The sequence below is a fragment of the Podarcis tiliguerta genome (assembly GCF_965153285.1).
Source record: "Podarcis tiliguerta genome assembly, chromosome: 2".
In the NCBI taxonomy this organism is placed as follows: Eukaryota; Metazoa; Chordata; class Lepidosauria; order Squamata; family Lacertidae; genus Podarcis; species Podarcis tiliguerta.
Genome location: NC_139535.1, coordinates 103,409,002 through 103,430,804, shown reverse-complemented (window position 1 = coordinate 103,430,804; position 21,803 = coordinate 103,409,002).

The following is a 21,803-nucleotide window of genomic DNA, read 5'->3' as shown; positions in this document are numbered from 1 at the left end:
AAACTGATAAAAGTCCTCTCATAAACCAAATTCCTCTTGTGGATAAAATGGGCATCAAGTTTGGCCAAAACACTCTCATAGTTGTGCTTGTGACTCTCTTCAGCAAAGCTAAAGGGTTTATAAACACCGCTGGCTACTTTCCCCATATCCTAAATGGGTAAAACGTTGGTGGAATCTACACACATATTTTAAAAAAGCTGTGAAAATGCTTTTTAAAAAAACGTTTAAAAATATATATTGAATTTGCCATAGCTCACTGTCACCATCTAGTGGCACATGTGTGTCTTGCACTTTAAATGTTTCATTTGCAGCTGCATAGCGGAGTCCCCACTTGCACTGTTCCTTCCTCTTTGTGGAGTTTTGTGGCCAGTCAAAAGCAGGCACAACTTTCTTTCCCCAAAAAATAATTTCCAGTGGAATTATTAAAGCTGAAGGCTTCAGATTGCAGGGGAAATGATGCCATTTTCTTTGCCATGTTAGTAATTTGTGGGTTTGAAACTTGGCTTCTGACACCATGTTGTGGAAGGCATAAAAGACATACCAGTCAGGATCTTAGACAATAAGTTATTGTCTCTCCAGCAAGAACACATCAGACCCAGGCCACTCCTGTCTCCACCCAGTCTACTGCCACCTAGTGATCAAAGTATATCATGACATTATCCGCACCATTTCTAATACCTAATGGGCCTTATAGCTTGTTTTCCAGTTTGTTTTTAAGTGATCATGACCAACAAAACAACAGTACAGTCGTACCTTGGTTTTCGAACAGCTTAGTTCTTGAACATTTTGGCTCCCAAATGCCGCAAAGCCAGAAGTGACTGTTTTGGTTTGCGAACTATTTTTGGAAGCCGAATGTCTGACGGAGCTTCTGCACAGCTTCCTGCAGCCAATCAGAAGCCGCACTTTGGTTTCCGAACATTTTGGAAGTTGAGCAGACTTCCAGAATGGATTCTGTCCAACTTCCAAGGTACGACTGTATGTCTTATACTTCTACAGAACAACCTAACCTTAATAGATAGGGATTTTAAAATGGCATGTTCTCAGGTGATTCCAAAATCACTCTGCACTTGCCACCTTGTACCGTCCCACATTTTTGAATTTGAAAACAGGTCTGACTTAGGACACGGCTACATTAGTAAAGAAAAAGCATTTTATATGTGTTATAAGGGTGGTGCTGTGGGTTAAAGCACAGAGCCTAGGACTTGCCGATTAGAAGGTCAGCGGTTCGAATCCCCGTGACGAGGTGAGCGCCCGTTGCTTGGTCCCTGCTCCTACCAACCTAGCTGTTCAAAAGCACCTCAAAATGCAAGTAGATAAATAGGTACCACTCCGGCGGAAAGATAAACGGCGTTTCCATGCGCTGCTCTGGTTCGCCAGAAGCAGCTTAGTCATGCTGGCCACATGACCCGGAAGCTGTACGCTGGCTCCCTCGGCCAATAAAGCGAGATGAGCACCGCAACCCCAGAGTCAGTCACGACTGGATCTAATGGTCAGGAGTCCCTTTACCTTTACCACTGTGACACCAGATTGCGCTGTGGAGTCCCGTCTTTTGCAAACGCAATTTCCCCCTTTGAGGTTCACAATGGGTTTTTCTGAAACACTTTTTTTTTATGTGTCCTGCCTAAGTTTGACTGTATCTGTAATTGTGTCTACCCACCGAAACGATCAAATCATGCCCATACCAGGTTGTCTACTCAGAGCAATTCTGCATGTGAGCACTGTGCTTTGGCCAGTCACAAACGAGAAGATGACAAATTCAGAACCAAGACTGTGAATGGCCATAATCACCCAATAATAGCTCTCTCCTTTTTTAAAGACACCAGCATTGTGCAAATGCGTGCTTCTCTGATTTCACACATTACTGTACAAATACAGATCCAAGAGCCCCCTTTTAAAAATGCATTATTATTATTATTATTATTATTATTATTATTATTATTATTATTATCATTACCATTATTATTATCATTATTAGACACTCAAACTCAGGATACAAGGGAGAAACATGCTAAGAGGAAGGCAAGCTTGGCAAATCCACACTGTGATCAACTCCTGCCCAGAAACCTATGTCCCCACTGTGGAAGGACATGTGGATCCAGAACTTATGGATTCATTGTTAAAACCGTGTTTATGGAAGACATCAAATCAATCTTTATTACGGTCCAGAGACCCAACAAATCGTTGCAAAGCAATGCACAATTCATACAGCCCTCCTCCAGGTTAAACAAGCATTTTGTTCAAAAGATAGGGATCACTGATTCTTGCAAGCACCAATAAAAACTTTGCCACTGCTAATGTTCTAGCGTTTGTCTGGTCTTCCAATAGGAACCTGACATAGTGAGCCTCTGATTTTCCCGGGAAAGGTACCAGCAAGGGTAAGATCAGTTCAGCCCTGGCTTGCTCATATTTTGCACAGTGCAGCAAAATATGTTTATGGAAGACAATCTTATTCAGCTACGAGTGATCACCAAAGAAGATTTATTATTATTATTATTATTATTATTATTATTATTATTATTATTATTATTATTTTCCATGCTCCCTTGTAGGATTACAGCAGCAGAGAAGATAAGAAAGAGCTGGATTGGGTCTTGAAAATCACACGGAACACTAAAAGCCAAAAGAGGGTAGCATGGGAGGGAAGGAGGGAGGAGGAGGAGGAGGAGAAAGAGAAGGAGGCAGTGACTAGACTGCTCAAAGGGATTGGTAATGGTATAAAGAGCTTTTCACCTCTGGTCCGCTGGCTCCACTCCAGTGGAGGTAGTTAAGTGAAAGCCACAGTTATCTGATGCCTGCTCACTGGGCTGGACAAAGTGAGTTGTAAGCCCCAGTATGTGTCCAGCTAGCCGAAGATCTGCATCACAAAGCTGACACCATTAATCAACGTGTTTGTTGCCAGCTTCGGAAGAAAAGCCAGAGACGAAAGGGGAGGGGAGAAGGGCGAAAAGAATGATCTAACCACCCTTGCGGAGACCCCCTGGTGCTGGAGTCCGTGCACACGTGCAGAAAGGGAAAGCCTCAAGGCGCCAGGCCTGAAGATACTTAAGTCCCACCACCGCTGAGCCTTCCACAGCATCACTTGAGCTGTAGGAAAAGGGCCAGGCCCCTGGCATATGCCAGTCAAACAGCAAAGGAGTTTTGCCCAAGTTTACTGATTCTTCCGTTTTTCAGTGAGGCCGCCAATTGGTATCATTTCTTTTTTGGCTGGTTTGTTTTGTAACACGGTGATTAAAGGGAAATGTGTTTTTCATATTAGGTCACCACCGTTTGTGTCTTTGAACCTTGGAAACTTTCATGTCAATTCCATCGTCGTGTCATTGTTTGTAAGCTGCCTTATATAGAGAAATGCCAGAAATGTGTGTGTGTGTATTTACTTAATTAAAATTAATTAATATACATTTACTAATATATAAATTATAGATATACAGTGGTACCTCAGATTACAGACGCTTCAGGTTACAGACGCTTCAGGTTACAGACTCAGCTAACCCAGAAATAGTACCTCGGGTTAAGAACTTTACCTCAGGATGAGAACAGAAATCGCGCGGTGGCAGTGTGGCGGCAGTGGGAGGCCCCATTAGCTAAATTGGTACCTCAGGTTAAGAATGGACCTCCGGAATTAATTAAGTTCTTAACCTGAGGTACCACTGTATATATTACCCACATTTTTGCTGTAGGCATCTTTTGAGATGTTGAAGGAAACACACTTGGTGCTTCTATAATGTAGTGCATTTTGAGCATTTCAAACACCTCACAGGCACCTGTGGGATGACCCTTAGGACATTTCTGTCAGCAGGCCCTCTCAGAGGTGCAGAGAGGCTTGGACTGCCATTTTTGAGGCCCTGGTAGTCATCATAAAAATAAGAAACTGCCACACATGAAAATAAAACAGAGCACACAAAGAAAGAGTGACAAGCAATTTGTATTATTTATTTGACAAATGAATTTCTAGCATTTTTCAGCTGAGAGACTGTCACAGTTTGGCCAGAAAACAAGTCACAAAGCTTATCAAATGCCAACACATATGGAGCTTGCCGAAGTTCTTTTTTCAGGAAACAAACGAATACAGAGCTGATTCTTCTTGTCATTCATAGCAAAGGAAATGATTCATGCACTAAAGTTAGGGCTGCCATATGTCCGGATTTTCACGGACATTGCCGTGATTTCAAAGGTGGGGGGAATATCCAAACAGCAGTGCTTTGTCCTGGATCTTAGGCACGTCAATCATGTTTGTTTTGGTGTGTGTTTTTTTGGGGGGGAGCTCAAGAACTTTTTGGGGTGTCCTGATTTTTACTTCTTGAAATATGGCAACCCTACTGAAGCCATTCTTCTTGGGGTATTTTCAGGCCCCAGAACATGGCTTCTTTTGCATCTTGAAGGAAAGAAAACATCTTCATTCAAGAAAGATTGTTCTTTATTTTCGATGAGGAGGCCTAATGAAGTGTCATGTGGCCACAAGTTCTGCCTCATACCACACATTCAAAGCCATTGTAAATAAAAACCACAAGGAAACCAGGCAGAGCTGAGCAAGGGGGGTGGTCTTCCCCAATTTAAGCTGTTAGGTCTCTGCTAGGGGCCCATAGACATCACAGGTGATATTGTTTTAACATGGACTCTTTATGCTATGTATGGGTCCTTTACCTGTTTGTGTGGTGTTCAAATGACTGGAGCTAGTCTAATTGGCATGAAATAGTATTGTTTTGAGAATGTAAGAACAGCTCCGTTGGACAAGATGAAAAGTCCAGCATTCTGTGTCATCCAGAGGCGAGACACATGTCTCTGAGAATCCCTCAAGCAGGACATCACAAGGGCAATAGCCCTCTCCCATGGTTGCTGTCCAGCAGCTGACATGAAGTGACGGAGGAGGTCCCATGAGGCCTGCACGACTATATGAATGCACAGACCTTCCAAGATAGACAGTGGGAGAAAAGCAATCACAAACCTAGGCAGCATCTTAAAAAGCAGAGACGTCACCTTGCCAACAAAGGTCCGTATAGTTAAAGCTATGATTTTCCCAGTAGTGATGTATGGAAGTGAGAGCTGGACCATAAAGAAGGCTGATTGCCAAAGAATTGATGCTTTTGAATTCTGGTGCTGGAGGAGACTCTTGAGAGTCCCATGGGCTGCAAGAAGATCAAACCTATCCATTCTGAAGGAAATCAGCCCTGAGTGCTCACTGGAGGGACAGATCCTGAAGCTGAGGCTCCAATACTTTGGCCACCTCATGAGAAGATTCCCTGGAAAAGACCCTGATGTTGGGAAAGATGGAGGGCACAAGGAGTAGGGGACGACAGAGGATGAGATGGTTGGACAGTGTTCTCGAAGCTACCAGCATGAGTTTAACTAAACTGCGGGAAGCAGTGGAAGACAGGAGGGCCTGGCGTGCTCTGGTCCATGGGGTCACGAAGAGTTGGACACAACTAAACAACTAAACAACAGCAAACAGTAAATGTCTTTAGTCTACACAGGTTGAATGCCCAGAAATAGCTTTGATTTCAGAAAAAGGCTGAAGTATGCACACTTATACATTAGATGAGCATGCATGTATGACTCAGCCCATTAGTCCTGCCTCCATCCTCCAGTTCTAAAGAGTCAATTCATCTAAAGCTTCTTTTAGCTTCAATAAAATCTCTTCCTCCCCACCCCCCACCCCAGTCACCAAAAGAGAGCTGGGCCTGTTGAAATTGACTGGGTGGTGTAAAGAAAGGCTTCGTGTGAACTAGAGACACATGCTGATTAAGCTTCTCTTCCCTTTTACTTCTCCTCTCCCTTTTTGGGAAGCCCCCATGGAATAAACCAAAGATATGTCTATCCCCATAGCTGAACGGGGTTGTCAAGGTGCAGAACTATGTTCTGCAGACTTATGCATGTGGAAGGGAGTGGGCGACGTCTTCGTCTCAATGGGGCCTTATGTTCAACTAATTTATAGTAAGTAATCTTATTTGCAAAGCATGCCTTTGCAGTTAAAACACACACACACACACACACCAGCTTAATTGACTTGCATAAAAATCCAACATGTCCACGTTTTTCACGCCAGCAGAAATAAATTACAGAGAAGCCCCATGCACAATAGTTAGGAGGGTGCTGTCAGATTTTACTAGGGTGAATGTTTGTAAACCTAAATGGGATCTTTTGTTTGTTTATTTAAAGAGTGCCGTTCTTGCATGCTTGCGCTAGCTGCCGAATTTAGAAATAAGTTGTTCCATTAATTATGCAAAGTTTTATTCCCCGCCCCCACAAATAAAGATGTGTCTTGAGTTTTGGCAAGAAGCGCCAGAAGCCAATTAGAAGTCGAAGTAGAGTGTCAGGCACAAGATGACTTTTCTTAGAAAGGCAAACACACTGCGATTCTTGTAATGTGCACAGAATATAGGCGCTTCTTAATTACTCGCAAGTTACAGCTCGAAGCATGAGTGAGTCCTTTTTCAGGAACGGAGAAGCAGGCGGGGAGCGGGGATAGAAGAGTTTCTCCGCTGGCGGATGAAAAACGTTTTCCTTCAAAAACTGCAGATTGGGTATGAAAGAGCCAGAAAAAGAAGACAAAAGAAGAAGGTAATGCCCTTTACCGTAGATCAGAGAATCTCTTAAACAGCATGCAGCCAACGTGCTCACTGCGTTTGTTGTAGCTGGAACATGAGTCACTGAGGGTCTTCTTTTAACACAGAGATCTCAACTTAAACCAGACTCGCATAGCTCAGAGGCCAATGAGAGCTGGAAACGGCATGAAAAAATCACGGCTGACCTGGGTTTGGACACTCCTCCCACCATTGTCTCCACTCAGCCACAGGGCTTGCAGGCTTTCTCAGTAACTCAAAAACCTACATAGTCCCACTGACCAGAGAGAAAAATGGGATAAAATACGAAAAAGAAAAAGAAATGGCATGGGGGGAGGTGAGGCCATCACACGGCATGGACCAAAGCTCAGAAGAGGTGGACCAAAGCTCAGAAGAGGTGGGGTTGTCATAAAAAGCAATGATTAACAGCCAGACTACCCATTACACCCACCATAAGGCCATTGCCAAAGACTGCAACTCCAAAAAAACAAAACAAAAAAACCCAGGTCTGGTGTAACATCTAGGAGCGCACACTCCACATACTACATCATCATAGGGGAAGTACAGGATACCAATGACTGGATGACAGCTTTCTTCTTTCTTGGGTAATCATTCGTAGTCAAGGAAGATTGTCTTCCATAAACCCGATGTTAACAGTAAATCTGTACGTGACTGTGGAGGCCAATTCTGGATCCGCACGTCCTTTCATACAGTCATGCAGGCCTCATGGGACCTCGACAGTGGGGACATAGGTTTCCGGGCGGGAGTTGATCACGGTGAGGGTTTGCCAAACGTGCCTTCCTCTTAGCTCGTTTCTCCCTTTCATCCTGAGTTCGAGTGTCTTCAAAGCCCCTGACACCTTTGGTAAAGGCTGTTCTCCAGTTGGAGTGCCCGCAGGTCAGTGTTTCTGAGTTGTCAGTGCTTATACAGTGGTACCTCGGGTTACATACGCTTCAGGTTACATACACTTCAGGTTACAGACTCCGCTAACCCAGAAATAGTGCTTCAGGTTAAGAACTTTGCTTCAGGATGAGAAGAGAAATCATGCTCCGGCGGCGCAGTGGCAGCAGGAGGCCCCATTAGCTAAAGTGGTGCTTCAGGTTAAGAACAGTTTGAGGTTAAGTACGGACCTCCGGAACGAATTAAGTACTTAACCCGAGGTACCACTGTACTACATTTTTTTAAGATCTGCCTTGAGAGAGCTGTTAAACCTCTTTCCATTTTTATGTTCGGAATAGAGTAGTTGCTTTGGAAGATGATAATCAGGCATCCGCACAACATGGCCAGCCCAACGAAGTTGATGCTGAAGAATCATCGCTTTGACATAGGTGATCTTTGCTTCTTTCAGTACGCTGGCATGAGTTCGACCGTCTTCCCAAGTGAGGCATAAAATCTTTTGGAGACACCGTTGATGGAATCTTTCAAGGAGTTGAAGATGGTGTTTATAAGTGGTCCATGTTTCACAATCATACAGTAAGGTTGGTAGTAAAATAGCTTTGTAAACAAGCATTATGGATGACAGCATCATGTGGTCGTCCCGTAAGAAGTGTGTGAACAAAGCATGGCATTTACACACTAAACCCCCAAGATACCTCCAGATGCCCTATTTATTCAGGAACAATCCTAATTTGCTTGCACCAAGTTTTTTTGTGGGAGTAGCGCAATGTCCTGTCCAGATTTGCTTGTGGGTGTTTCTACAACTTCCCATTATTCATTCATTCCACACTTCTAATGTGTTTCCCTGTCACTTTCCTAATCATAAAGTCTTTTTTTTTAAAAAAAAAAAGGGGGGAGCTTTGCTAACGTGACATTAATCCACCAAATAAATGGCAACAATTCCCAATGTGATGACAGTGGATTATGTGATGAATGCAGCAAGGCATTGCTGCAGAGAAGAGGAGAGCCTGCCCTCCCCACTCCTTTCCCATCCCCATCACCATGCATTAGGAGGGACATCCCCATTGCGAATATAACTTCAGATTTAACACTAAAGAGAGAATGATGCCAAGGATTGAGTTGTGTGCATGTTTACAGTTTTACTTAGTCCCCAGGCAAATAAGTGGCTAGACATGTACTATAAATGATTGTTGATGCTACTGAATTCTGTGCATATTCTGCATGATTTGGTTGTGGTGACAGTGGCGTAGCGTGGGGGGTGCAGGGGGGGCGGGCCGCACCGGGCGCAACATCTGGGGGTTAGGGTTAGGGGGTGCAAATCCACGGGTTAGGGGGCGCAAATTACTTGCCTTGCCCCGGGTGCTGACAACCCACGCTACGCCACTGTGTGGTGAAAGTACAGTGGAACCTCAGGGTACGTTACCCTTGGGTAACGTAAACTTCAGGTTGCGAAAGCAGCAAACAGGGAAGTGTTTCACCGCTCACGCATGCGCAGAAGCGGTCTCTCCGGTTGCAAAAACTTTGGGATACGGCCGGACCTCCGGAACAGATCCCGTTTGCAACCGGAGTTACCACAGTAGTTTTAAAGCAGGGGTCAGCAAACTTTTTCAGCAGGGGGCCGTCCCACTGGCCCTCAGACCTTGTGGGGAGCCGGATTATATTTTGGAGAAAAAAGAAGAAGAACGAACTCCTATGCCCCACAAATAACCCAGAGATGCATTTTAAATAAAAGGACACATTCTACTCATGTAAAAACATGCTGATTCCCGCACCGTCCACGGGCCGGATTAAGAAGGTGATTGGGCCGGATCTGGCCCCCGGGCCTTAGTTTGCCTACCCATGTTTTAAAGCATATTTCTAGTCCTTAGGACTTGGAAAACATTTGAAACTCTGCAGATAACAAGTGCAAAGGATAGTCGTCATCTACTTGCTCCTTTCCAGCATAGCAGCCATGTTCCCTTACCCTTGCCTCATATTCCCCATCACGGGAATCCCTCCATGGGCACCACTCTTCTCCCCCTGAAAACCACCCACTCACCTACTACCGTGAAGAATCAACAATGTGCATTGAGGAATTGTATACAAAGCATATTTCACTCCACAACACTCTACTAATTTGCACATTGGGGCTGGCTAAGGTGCATATTCTGGACACAGCTTTTTTTGTTTTCTTGGCATAACGTTCCAACATTTCTTTGATGAAAATAGGGATGTCCTATTCCATAACAACAACTACTACTACTACTACTACTACTACTACTACTACTACTACAACTTCTTTATTTTTTATACCCCATCCCATCTGACTGGGTTGCCCCAGCCACGCTGGACGACTTCCAATGTATATAAAAACATAATAGAGCAGAAAACATTTACAAACTTCCCTGTGCATGGCTGCCTTTAGATGTCTTCTAAAGGTTGTATAGTTGCCTATCTCCTTGGCTCAGGGGTTGTATAATTTCATACCTTTCAACATTTCTCTGACGAAAATAGAAACGCCCTTAGGAAAAGCGGAACATTCCAAGATCAATTCAGAAACTGGGACGGCTTCTGTAAATCCAGGACTGACCCTGGAATATAGGGACACTTGGAGGGTTTGCGCCTGCCCTTTTCTACCAGTAGTGGTGTGGTAGAGCTATACTGCTCACCTGACCTCCATCCAGCAGAGTTGCTGAGGCATACCCGGACAGAGGCTGGTAGAGTGGAAATGAGCTGGCAGATAATAATAATAATGATAATGATGATGATGATGATGATGATGATAATTTACACCCCGCCCTTCTGACTGGGTTTCCCCAGCCACTCTGGGTGGTTTCGAACAGAGTAATAAAACCACGATAAAACATTAAACATTAAAAACTTCCCTAAACAGGGTTGCTGTCCATAAGGCGCACACACATTTCCCCTTACTTTTTAGGAGGAAAAAAGTGTGTCTTACAGAGTGAAAAATACGGTACAGTGGTACCTCGGGTTACATATGCTTCAGGTTACATACGCTTCAGGTTACAGACTCCGCTAACCCAGAAATAGTACCTCGGGTTAAGAACTTTGCTTCAGGGTGAGAACAGGAATCACGCAGCAGCGGCGCGGCGGTGGCGGCAGTGGGAGGCCCCATTAGCTAAAGTGGTACCTCAGGTTAAGAACAGTTTCAGGTTAAGAACGGACCTCCAGAACGAATTAAGTACTTAACCCGAGGTACCACTGTAGTTGTTTATTTCCTTGGCATCTGATGGGAGGGCGTTCTACAGGATGGGCACCACTATTGAGAAAGCCCTCTGCCTAGTTCCCTGTAACCTCACATCTCACAGTGAGGGAACTGCCAGAAGGCCCTTGGTGCTGGACCTCCGTGTCCTGACTGAATGATGGGGGTGGAGATGCTCCTTCAGGTATACAGGACCGAGGTTGTTTAGGGCTTTAAAGGTCAGCAGCAACACTTATGACTTGTGCTCAGAAACATACTGGGAGCCAATGTAGGTCTTTAAGGACTGGTGTTATATGGTCTCGGCAGCCACTCCCAGCTGCCGCATTCTGGATTAGTTGTAGTTTATGGGTCACCTTCAAAGGTCATCCCATGTAGAGCACATTGCAGTAGTCCAAGCAGGAGATAACCAGAGCATGCACCACTCTGGCAAAACAGTCTGCAGGCAGGTAGGGTCCACAGCTCCTGCAGGCACGTTTGCACCATGCCAAAATTGTTGCCTCCTCGCCACTCCATCCCAGGATGCAGCAGCGACCTGGCTGGAGGGAGGCCAGGTGAGTGATGCAGACCCACTGCACTACGCTTGCCTTCTACAATTGCATCACAGTGGAGATCCGTATGGATCATGGCCATATGAATGGTTGTTTTGATCAGGGGCCAACACGCATTGGTGTAGCCTCAAATATTAAGGCTGCCCAACATGTGGCGGCCTGCAATTAAACTGTGTCTCGATCCCATCCACAAGACTAGACTTGTTCTCCATTGACTTATTGGGATTTGACAGGAGGGAGAGAGGGGTGGGGCATGGGGAGTAGAGAAGGAACTTTATGTCATACTGGAAGTAGTTGTTTGCCCTGCGTACTGCATCCCTGTGCAACGAACACAGATACGGCTTGTGATTTTAAGACATAAATAGACCCTAGTGTTCCAAGGTGAGTGTCAAATTAATGCTTTGAAATCCACATTCGGCCATAAATAGCAGAGCAGAGACAGACTGTGGAATCTGGCTTTTTAACATGAAATCCCATAACTCGTTCAGAATCCTCAAAAGAATGTCAGCTTTCATTTTTAAAAATAAATCAATCTCTATCCTTCATGCTTGCAGTGAAAAACTTGGAAATAGAGTTGAAATATGTGTGTAGTGGAGCGGGGGTGGGGGGGGCGGTAGGATCTGGTAAAAGCTGAGAAAATAGAAGGGAGTCTGGGCAAAGACTTCTTTTCACATGGGATTGGAGGACTGACAGTGGCTCCCTCAAGTTACCGAGACAGGCAAACATCTTGTCTGGCCGAGTCACACGCATTGCTGGCACCCAGCCCAAGCTAGGAACTGCAGTGCTCTTGAATGTCACCTTCTTGCTCATGCATTGCTAAAAATAAACCCCAAAATGATAATAATGTTCAGTTCCAACCAGATTTAAGTAGACAATCCTCTGGCGCTTAACCTGCTCTTTTTTAAAATAATAAAAAAATAGTTTTTAGTGGGTTTCATTCACACTCATAATCACCCATAGAACAAAATTACGCATGATTCTTCCGAATCTCAAGACTTCACTCCGTGGGTTCTTTGAGTAACTTTTAAACTGCATATTATAAGCAGTTTATTATAAGTGCGGGTGGCGCTGTGGGTTAAACCACAGAGCCTAGGGCTTCCGATCAGAAGGTCGGTAGTTCGAATCCCTGCGACGGGGTGAGCTCCTGTTGCTCGGTCCCTGCTCCTGAACCTAGCAGTTCGAAAGCACGTCAAAGTGCAAGTAGATAAATAGGTACCACTCCAGTGGGAAGGTAAACGGTGTTTCCGTGCGCTGCTCTAGTTTCACCAAAGCGGCTTAGTCATGCTGGCCACATGACCCGGAAGCTGTACGCCGGCTCCCTCGCCCAGTAAAGTGAGATGAGCGCCGCAACCCCAGAGTCAGTCACAACTGGACCTAATGGTGTGGGGTCCCTTTACCTTTATAAGTCCATCTAATTTAGAGTCTTCCATTGTATCCAAAATCTATGTATCATTGCAAGAGTTATTTAAAACCTGCCAAAGGGTTCGAGTGTTTACAGTGGTCTTTCAAATATAATATAAATTGGTCCCATTCTTTGTTGAAGTTTTGAGCCTCTTGATTTCTGATTTCCCCAGTTAATCTTGCCATCTCTGCATAGTCCAGTAGTTTCATCTGCCAACCCACCCTGGTAGGTATCTGGTCAATGTAATACTGACCACAAAACAGGGATCTTTCCTCCTATACTTGATTTCATAGAATCATAGAATTGGACAGTTGGGAGGAGCCATAGGTTCATCCAGTCCATGGGTAGGCATACTAAGGCCTGGGGGCCGGATCCAGCCTAATCAATCCGGCCTGTGGACGGTCCAGGCATCAGTGTGTTTTCACATGAGTAGAATGTGTCTTTTTATTTAGAATGCATCTCTGGGTTATTTGTGGGGCCTGTCTGGTGTTTTTACATGAGTAGAATGTATCCTTTTATTTAAAATGCATCTCTGGGTTATTTGTGGGGCATAGGAATTCGTTCATTCCCCCCCCCCCAAAAAAAATTAGTTCGGCCCCCCACAAGGTCTGAGTAATGAAAGGAAAATCTTACCAGTTAGATTCTTTAAAAATCACAGTGAGAAGTAAAAGAACACGTCTACTTAGAAATGGCGGTGCTCCCAATTAAGGCTCACTCCCCCCTCCATCCCTATTAATCCACGTCACTTCTACATTTTGTAATCTGAGCTTGAACCCTCTGCGCTTTCTGAGCTCTCCATGTCTTTGGAGAAGGGGGGTTGAATGCTGTCCAGAGACAGTGAATCTGTTAACCCTCTCTCTCCCAGTGTTTCTTCTCCTAGCTGTTCCCCATCCAGTATTTCCCAGCTTCTGCCTTCTGAACTATGCCCCTCTGCAAACCACTGTTCCAAATCTATACTGTCCTCCTGCTCCTTGGAAGATTCAGGATCAGGATCAGGGGAGGGAGAGGGGTGGCTCCCACCATTCTTCCTCAGTGCAGCCCTCCTCAGCACGGTCCCTGACACCATGTGAACAAATGTTTGGCGACAGAAAGTTGTGTGTGCTCTCCACACCTGCTCAAAGAAATCCAATTGCATTGGCATCAACCTGTCAACCCCTGCAACCTTTAAGTGATCCCGAAAGATGCACTTTGAGATCTTGTGTGAAAGTTTTCTGCTGTGTTGGGTGCTGATTGTAATCCGGCAGAAATCAGAATTTGTTTGTTTGAAGAAAGTGTGCAGCTATATACCGTATTTTTCGCTCTATAGGACGCACCGGACGAGAAGACACACCTAGTTTGGGGGGGGGGGAGCAAGAAGAAGAAAATTCTGAACCCCAGAAGCCAGAACAGCAAGAGGGATCTGGCTTCTGGGATAGCCTCTTGCTGTTCTGGCTTCAGGGACAGCCTGTAAAGCCTCCGCAGGGCAGCGGGGTGAAGGCACCCTGCTGCCCAGCAGAGGCTTTGCGCAGCCACCCCTAAGCCAGAACAGCGAGACGGAGAGCTGCGCAGCACTCCGTCTCCCTGTTCTGGCTTTGGGCTTAGCCGCGCAGCCTGCATTCGCTCCATAAGACGCACACACATTTCCCCTTACTTTTTAGAAGGGAAAAAGTGTGGCCTATAGAGCAAAAAATACGGTATGTTTATGCCAGGAGGTCAGTCTTGTGCCGAAAAAGAAGCTACCTGCATTTTAGGAACCTCTTTATTAATGCCATATATATACACACACAGTATTTTTAAAGTCTTGTTAAAAATAAATTCCTGGAATCTTGAATAAATAGCTAGTTGGACAGAAGAGTCCTCTGTAACCATGAAGTGGCCATAAATGATCAGCGATCTTAAGCTAGATGGAATGTACAGTTGGCGAGAGGATGGCTGGAAAAGTCTGCTTTGCTCCATATTGCTATACAATATCACATGCCAAGATTCCCCCACCCTCTTGCCCCATTTCCCTTTACTGTCTGAAGTTCAGTTGATGGCGAGAAAGCTGATTACTACGGAGCGTCAGATTTCAGCAGCAAACAAAATGACTCAAGTAAAAAATCAGTCGTTGGTGACTGGTTTACTCTCCTTGAATGAAGACATCAGTCTGACAGTGTGCTTGCCTCCCTTCCACAACTCCAGCCTCTGAAGTTTTAGTCGATTCCTTAACCACAACCCCATTTTTAAAAATTCAATTTTTTCCCAACTTCTAAAACAAATGCCTGGAACTCCTTCCATGTTCCGAAACACTTACGGATTGCTTAATCCTTGTCTTCTTCCGAACCCCTCCTCAAAACCCAGCTTTTCAGTGAAGCTGCAAGTTTCAGGCAGGTGAACATCTGTATATGTGGGATAACATCTGAACTTCCAGGGAGTGGCACTGTCACATCCTATAAGAGGCAGTTGAAATACTCCACCAGGCACTATCCGTAAGTCTTAAATGCATAGAACTATTTCAAAAACCCAAACCAAAACACAAAAACTAGGCTTCTTATCAGTGCTTTTCTTCTAGAAAAAAGGGTGCTGGTTCTCAGCATGAGGTTGTTACAGTAAATCATGTCCTCCAAATCATGGAGAGCCACGTGTTGCGGTGAGATCACCAAACTGCCTTCTTGTTGCTGGGGCGGGCCTGTTTGGATGACCTCTGTAATGGTTCTAGGGGTTGCTCGTGCGTAAGTAGCCGCACCTCCTGGCTAGGTTACCTGGTTGAACCCTTTCTGTCTGGACAGCCTCAAGTTTCGTGGCTGCCTCAGTCGCTGGCAGAATCCGTCAGTGGGTGTTTCTTGAACCTTTTCCAGCATAAAAGCTGTTTGACGCCCAGTCTTCTCCTACTCTCCCTGCGCGGAAGTCTTCTGCGCAGGGAGGGTGTGGGCAGCAGATTACCCGTACTCTCTCCGCTGGTCTCCGGCGAGGAGTCCTGGAGCCACCTCTCCGATTCCCCCATCTGCCACCCTTCTCCACTGGTGTTACGCTGATTTCCTTCCCCAGCGGATGGGCTGCCTCTCTGCCTACTGGGACCCTCTCCGGCATCCCTCTGGAGCCTTCTCTCTGCCTCCAGCTCCAATGTCAGTTCCCTGACAACCTCCTTGCCTCATTGGTTGCCCCTTTGTTACTGGGGAAAATTTCTGTCGGTTGGGGTTTGATTGGCAACTAAGGAGCTATTTAAGAGGCTGCACGAGGCAAAGCACTTCCTCTTTCGCATCGTGCAGCTGATCTCCCACCCTCCCTCCCAATAATTTAAGGTTGTGCTTTTGACCTTGCTATGCCTGTCTAGGGGTGGTCTGTTTTTGGAGCAGGGGCCCGGTAGGAATTTTGCCACTTGGCTGATTGGCTGGTGCCATTTGGTTTTTGCCTACCGTGTACCAAATCGTCACAACTTTGTAAGACCGGCGGTTAGGCATTGGTTCATTCTTTGGTGGAGGGGATTACGGATTGGCTGTGCCTGCCCCTCATTTTTGCTGCTGCTACTAGGGAATGCCATTAAAGGAATCCAGGGGCTCGATTTGCTCCGTCCGATCCCCTTTCAGGAGTAGGGCCATGCCAGAGTTCCTGGGAGCATTTGGGGTGAACTAAGAGGCAAAAATCCACCTCTGTGCTGCCTCAGTATGTTTTCCCTTACTGACCTCTGGAGGTTCCAGTTGTCAGTTCTGTTCCTGCCGGTGCAGGTTCAAGTAGACCGAACCAATGCCTAATCTTCTTGTTTTTTTCTCTGCCCCATTGAAATTTATTTATTTATTTTTTAATAATATTTATTGCTTTTTGAACAATTTACACACTACAAAACCAAATAGAAACAGAAAAAAAGACCAATACAATACAATATAAAGACACTACATAATACTAGACACATTAAACTAACAAAACCAAGCAAAAACAATTTAAAACACTCAAACAATTTCAATATCTTATCTTTCATTCACTTATTTCACCGACCTCCTCACACCTCCCTTTTTGTATTCCACTTCTGTCAAATGTTTCAGCAATTCCTTTCCATCTTCCTCTGTTATCTGTCCTATAATTATCCTAACACATTCTAACCTTATTTTACCTTTAAAATTCCATTAATCTATTTATACTTAAATCCTTATAACATTTCTACTAAAACCATATAACTTCATTCCAAGAATCTTTTAACATTCATTAATTTTACAATATTTCTGTAAATAATCTTTAAACTTTTTCCAGTCTTCTTCCACCGACTCCTCTCCCTGGTCTCGGATTCTGCCAGTCATTTCCACCAGTTCCATGTAGTCCATCAACTTCATCTGCCATTCTTCCCGGGTGGGTAAATCTTGTGTCTTCCAATACTTCGCGATAAGTATTCTTGCTGCTGTTGTTGCATACATAAAGAAAGTTCTATCCTTCTTTAGCACCAATTGGCCAACCATGCCCAGGAGAAATGCCAAAAATCTTAAACAAATATTCTGTTTCCTTCGTGATTTATTTTGGAGGGGGTTTGGGGGTCTTCACATGCAAGTGCCATACTTTTAACCAGTGCTTTTCATCTAGAAAAAAATGGTGTCGGTGCTGTGTACCCCTGAGTACCCCCAGAAAAAAGCACTGATTCTTAGGAACAAGAAAAACACTCAATGGTCCATTTTGCAGGTTATCAAGGAATGCAGCTGCGGTTTAGGGAAAGGGGTTTAGGGGAAATGAGCTATAGGGAGGAATAGGAGAGGATTTTTCTTTTTTTCCTTTCCTTTCCATTTTCATGAGAAACTGCCCCATTTGCACTTTGCAAACCAATTCTTTCCAGCAGGTAGCAAAATACCGTATTTTTCACCCTATAGGACGCACTGGCCCATAGGACGCAGCTAGTTTTTTGGGGGGGAATCAAGGGGGGGAATTTATTTCCTCCCCCCCCCCCAGGTTTGCGCAGCCATCCCCAAGCTAGAAGAGGGAGACGGAGCACTCCGTCTCCCTCTTCTGCCTTCAGGGACAGCCTCTCTAGCCTCCGTGGGGCAGCGGCTTGCCCCGCTGTCCCCCGAGCTTGTGGGGCTGGCGATGGCGAGAAGCAACCTTGCTTCTCCCCCCCCCCCCCGCCAGCCTCCAGTCCAGGTCTGAGAATAGCGGGGTTGCGGCGCTCCGCCTTCCCGCTGTCCCCTGAGCTTGTGGGGCTGGCGATGGCGAGAAGCAAGCTTGCTTCTCCCCCCCGCCAGCCTCCAGTCCAGGTCCGGGAATAGCGGGGTGGCGGCGCTCCGCCTTCCCACTGTCCCCCGAGCTTGTGGGGCTGGCGATGGGGAGAAGCAAGCTTGCTTCTCCCCCCCCCCCCCGCCAGCCTCCAAATCAGGTTGGGGAATAGCGGGGTGGCGGATCAGCCTCCAGATCAGGTCGGGGAATAGCGGGGTGGCGGCGCTCCACCTCCCCACTATCCCCCGAGCTTGTGGGGCTGGCGGGGCGGGGGGAAGCAAGCTTCCTTCTCCCCCCCTCCCCCGCCAGCCTCCAGACCAGGTTGGGGAATAGCGGGGTGGCGGCGCTCCGCCTCCCCGCTGTCCCCCGAGCTTGTGGGCTGCAGGCTGCTGCCCGCAAGCCTTGCGAGCCCACGGGACCTCCCACTGGGCTTGCAAGGCTTGCGGATAGCTTCCTGAACCCTGGAGAGCGAGAGATGTCGGTGCGCACCGACCCCTCTCACTCTCCAGGCTTCAGCGAAAGCCTGCATTCGCCCCATAGGACGCACACACATTTCCCCTTCATTTTTGGAGGGGGGAAAGTGTGTCCTATAGGGCGAAAAATACGGTAGATAAAAAGTGAAATGATGAAGCAAGTGAGTCAACTCTCAGCATCTTCGCAGACGTAAGAGAAAACCAGAGCAGCAGTAATGATGATGATGACGAGTTTGATAACATATGGGATACCTTTCATGAATGTATCAAGATGTATATAAATAAAGATGTGCTTTCAAGACCCGGTGCCATTAAGAAGTGTGAGAGTGAATAAACGCATAGAAGAAAATGCTGCTTGTTTCTTTATTTCATAAAAATTTATATACCGCTTGACTGTAAAAACAAACAAACCTCAACCTCAAAATGGCTTACAAAAAGTGATTTTAATGATAAAAGACGAACTCAATTTAAGGATATTCCAGCAAATGAAAGAACTAATTCATCAGAACATAGGTGGATTGAAGCTGCAATACTAAACAGCGTACTTGATAGGCAGTAACCCCCCACTGAATACAGTGGGATTTCTGAGGAATCATGAAAATAGGGGGGAAATCTGATCTGTGTGCTGAACTACATAGAATTGCCATATATATGAATTTTCACAGAGAAACTCTGTAATACAGGCACAGAGATCCTGTGGCTTTTCAGATGCTCTTGGAATCCATTCCCCATCAGCCTCAGACAGCACAGCCAGTAAGGAAAATGGGAGTATTAAACCAAAATTTGGAGGACCTCAGATTCCCCCTCCCTGCTGTAATTAAAAGGTTTACTATCAAACCAAGTAGTCTTATGACATCGTTTGTGGATTGTCTTGATACCCAGGAGCAGAAATGGAAAGCTTGTTGAGTGCCGATCTTGCCACACCAATAAAAACTGAACCGTAAACAACAAAACAATTTAATAATGCAACCAAAAGCAATTTCTAAAGAAATCTAGTGGGAGAGGCAAAATAAACCAAACAAACTTCACTACAGAAGCCGCAAAAAAGGAGAAATTGAACCCTACTTGAGGGAGATCTTCCCTAGACTGATGACTCATAACGAAAATACTGCATGGCTTCCTATCACAGCCGCTGAAAGTAATAGTATCAATTATATGGAAATGGAAGATATAATGGGAGAAAATGTCAGTACAGCAATAAAATAACCCAAATTGGAGAGCTCTTGGAAGGAACAAAATAGAGGATTACTGATGGAAACATTTGAACTGCACACATAAAATCTAGCTGTATTCTTCAGCTGCACTATTTGGGATCCAATAAAGCTCACGAAGTTCTCTCTGACATAGTATATATAATTGGTGAACTTTTTTGGATCCTACACAATGCACCTGAATCCATAATCTTTGTATTTCTGACAACCTTTGTTTACAATAACTATCGCCGTGTCCCATGATGGCTAACTGTATACAAAACACTAATTTTGCCGGCAGCCCTTATACAGTGGTAACTCGGGTTAAGTACTTAATTCGTTCCGGAGGTCCGTTCTTACCCTGAAACTGTTCTTAACAGTTCTAGCTCGCTAGAATAACAGGAAGATTAAGGGACCAAGATGATCAGAAATTTCATGATAATTGGAATAAATATTTGATCTATATTGGAACTAAATTTCAGACGACACTGGCGGGGCTGAACTAACTCTAACAGTAAATGATATAGAAATTAAAGAGATAAAATACGTGATTGCAAAATTTATCTGAAACTTACCAAAAGTGTGGAAGGAAGTCTAAAGCTCGGCAGAGCCTAAAAGAATTTTGTATTATATTTATGATTTGTGGAACTGATACGATATGCATAAGTTATGTTATGAATTTTGTGTTTGTTTTTGTGTACATATATAATATCAATAAAAATTTATCTTATAAAAAAGAAAGAAAGAAAGAAAGAAACTGTTCTGAACCTGAGGTACCACTTTAGCTAATGGGGCCTCCCGCTGCACACGATTTCTGTTCTCATCCTGAAGCAAAGTTCTTAACCTGAAGCACTATTTCTGGGTTAGCGGAGTCTGTAACCTGAAGCGTCTATAACCTGAAGTGTCTGTAACCCGAGGTACCACTGTATTAAACCAGCACTTGACCGACAACATAATGACAGGAAAACAGAAAGGCTGTGCCAGAGGAACATGTGGTTATAAAGAGCAGTGTGCTGATGCAACCTTGAGGAATGCACTGGTGGGAGAAATGAAATCTTGCAACACCTCTACCTGACAACTCCTGTACTTAGGAAGAACAAGGGCCTGACATAATCGAAGAGTCATCATCCCAGAACAGCTCCCCAATTGCCTGCTGTCCCAGGGCATCATGGGTAATTAAAATGGCAGCCACCCAGGACTCATTGCAGAAGCATCTGTCTTGATTTTGATTTGATTATTTAATTTCTATGCCACTTAATATATTAGGTAAAAGGTAAAGGACCCCTGGACGGGTAAGTCCAGTCGAAGGCAACTATGGGGTTGCGGCACTCATCTCGCTTTCAGGCCGAGGGAGCCGGTGTTTGTCCACAGACAGCTTTCTGGGTCATGTGGCCAGCATGACTAAACGGCTTCTGGCGGAACAGAACACCATGACAGAAGCCAGAGTGCACAGAAACGCTGTTTGCCTTCCCGCCACAGCGGTACCTATTTATCTACTTGCACTGGCGTGCTTTTGAACTGCTAGGTTGGCAGGAGCTGGTACAGAGCAACAGGAGCTAACCCCGTTCTGATCAACAAGCCCAAGAGGCTCAGTGGTTTAGACTACAGCGCCACCAATGTCCATTCGACTTAATATGTTAAAACTATCTCTAAGCGGTGTATAGAAAACTGAAGCAACAACAGACAACTTAAACATAATAATACAAGAACACACAGTTACAGGGTTTGGGGGGGGTTTAGCTGGAACTTGCCAGAACTCAGTTCTGGCACCTCTCAGGTGGGCACCATTACCATTATAAGAGAACAGATCTTAGCTTTAAAGCAGCTAAGAAAGAATAGCAATCACGCATCTTTTATAAAAGGATGACATCAAATTATCCATTGCATCCCTAACTAAATTTGACAGCCTCATTCTAACCACAAAATTGTTCAGCAAAATCTAAAAGTGTGATTTGGCCAAAAAAATGTCATCAAGCCAAACTCAATCAAGGTGGAAAATTATTCACTGCCAACTCAGTATGCAATACCACCAACTAATCAGTTCTGAACCACCCTTTTTACTGCGCATATAAAACTGACCCAGATATTGCGAATAATTATTATAGCTTCTACTGGGGAAAACCTAAGCGATTGCTATCTCTAATCTATAATTCTGGGGTGGGGCTGGGGATTTTAAATAGCAACTCTGATATATATTGCAAGGCCACTCACACATAACATGGGGGGGGGGGGACAAAATAAAAAAAATGTCATTACCTAGTTGTAGGAATAAAGCCTGTCTGGAAACTCCAGACAATTCATATAATAACCCTCTTATTATCTGTTACAAGAGTTGTTCCAAATACCCCAAAGTAAATCTTAGAGAGAATAGATGTGCCATCGTTCC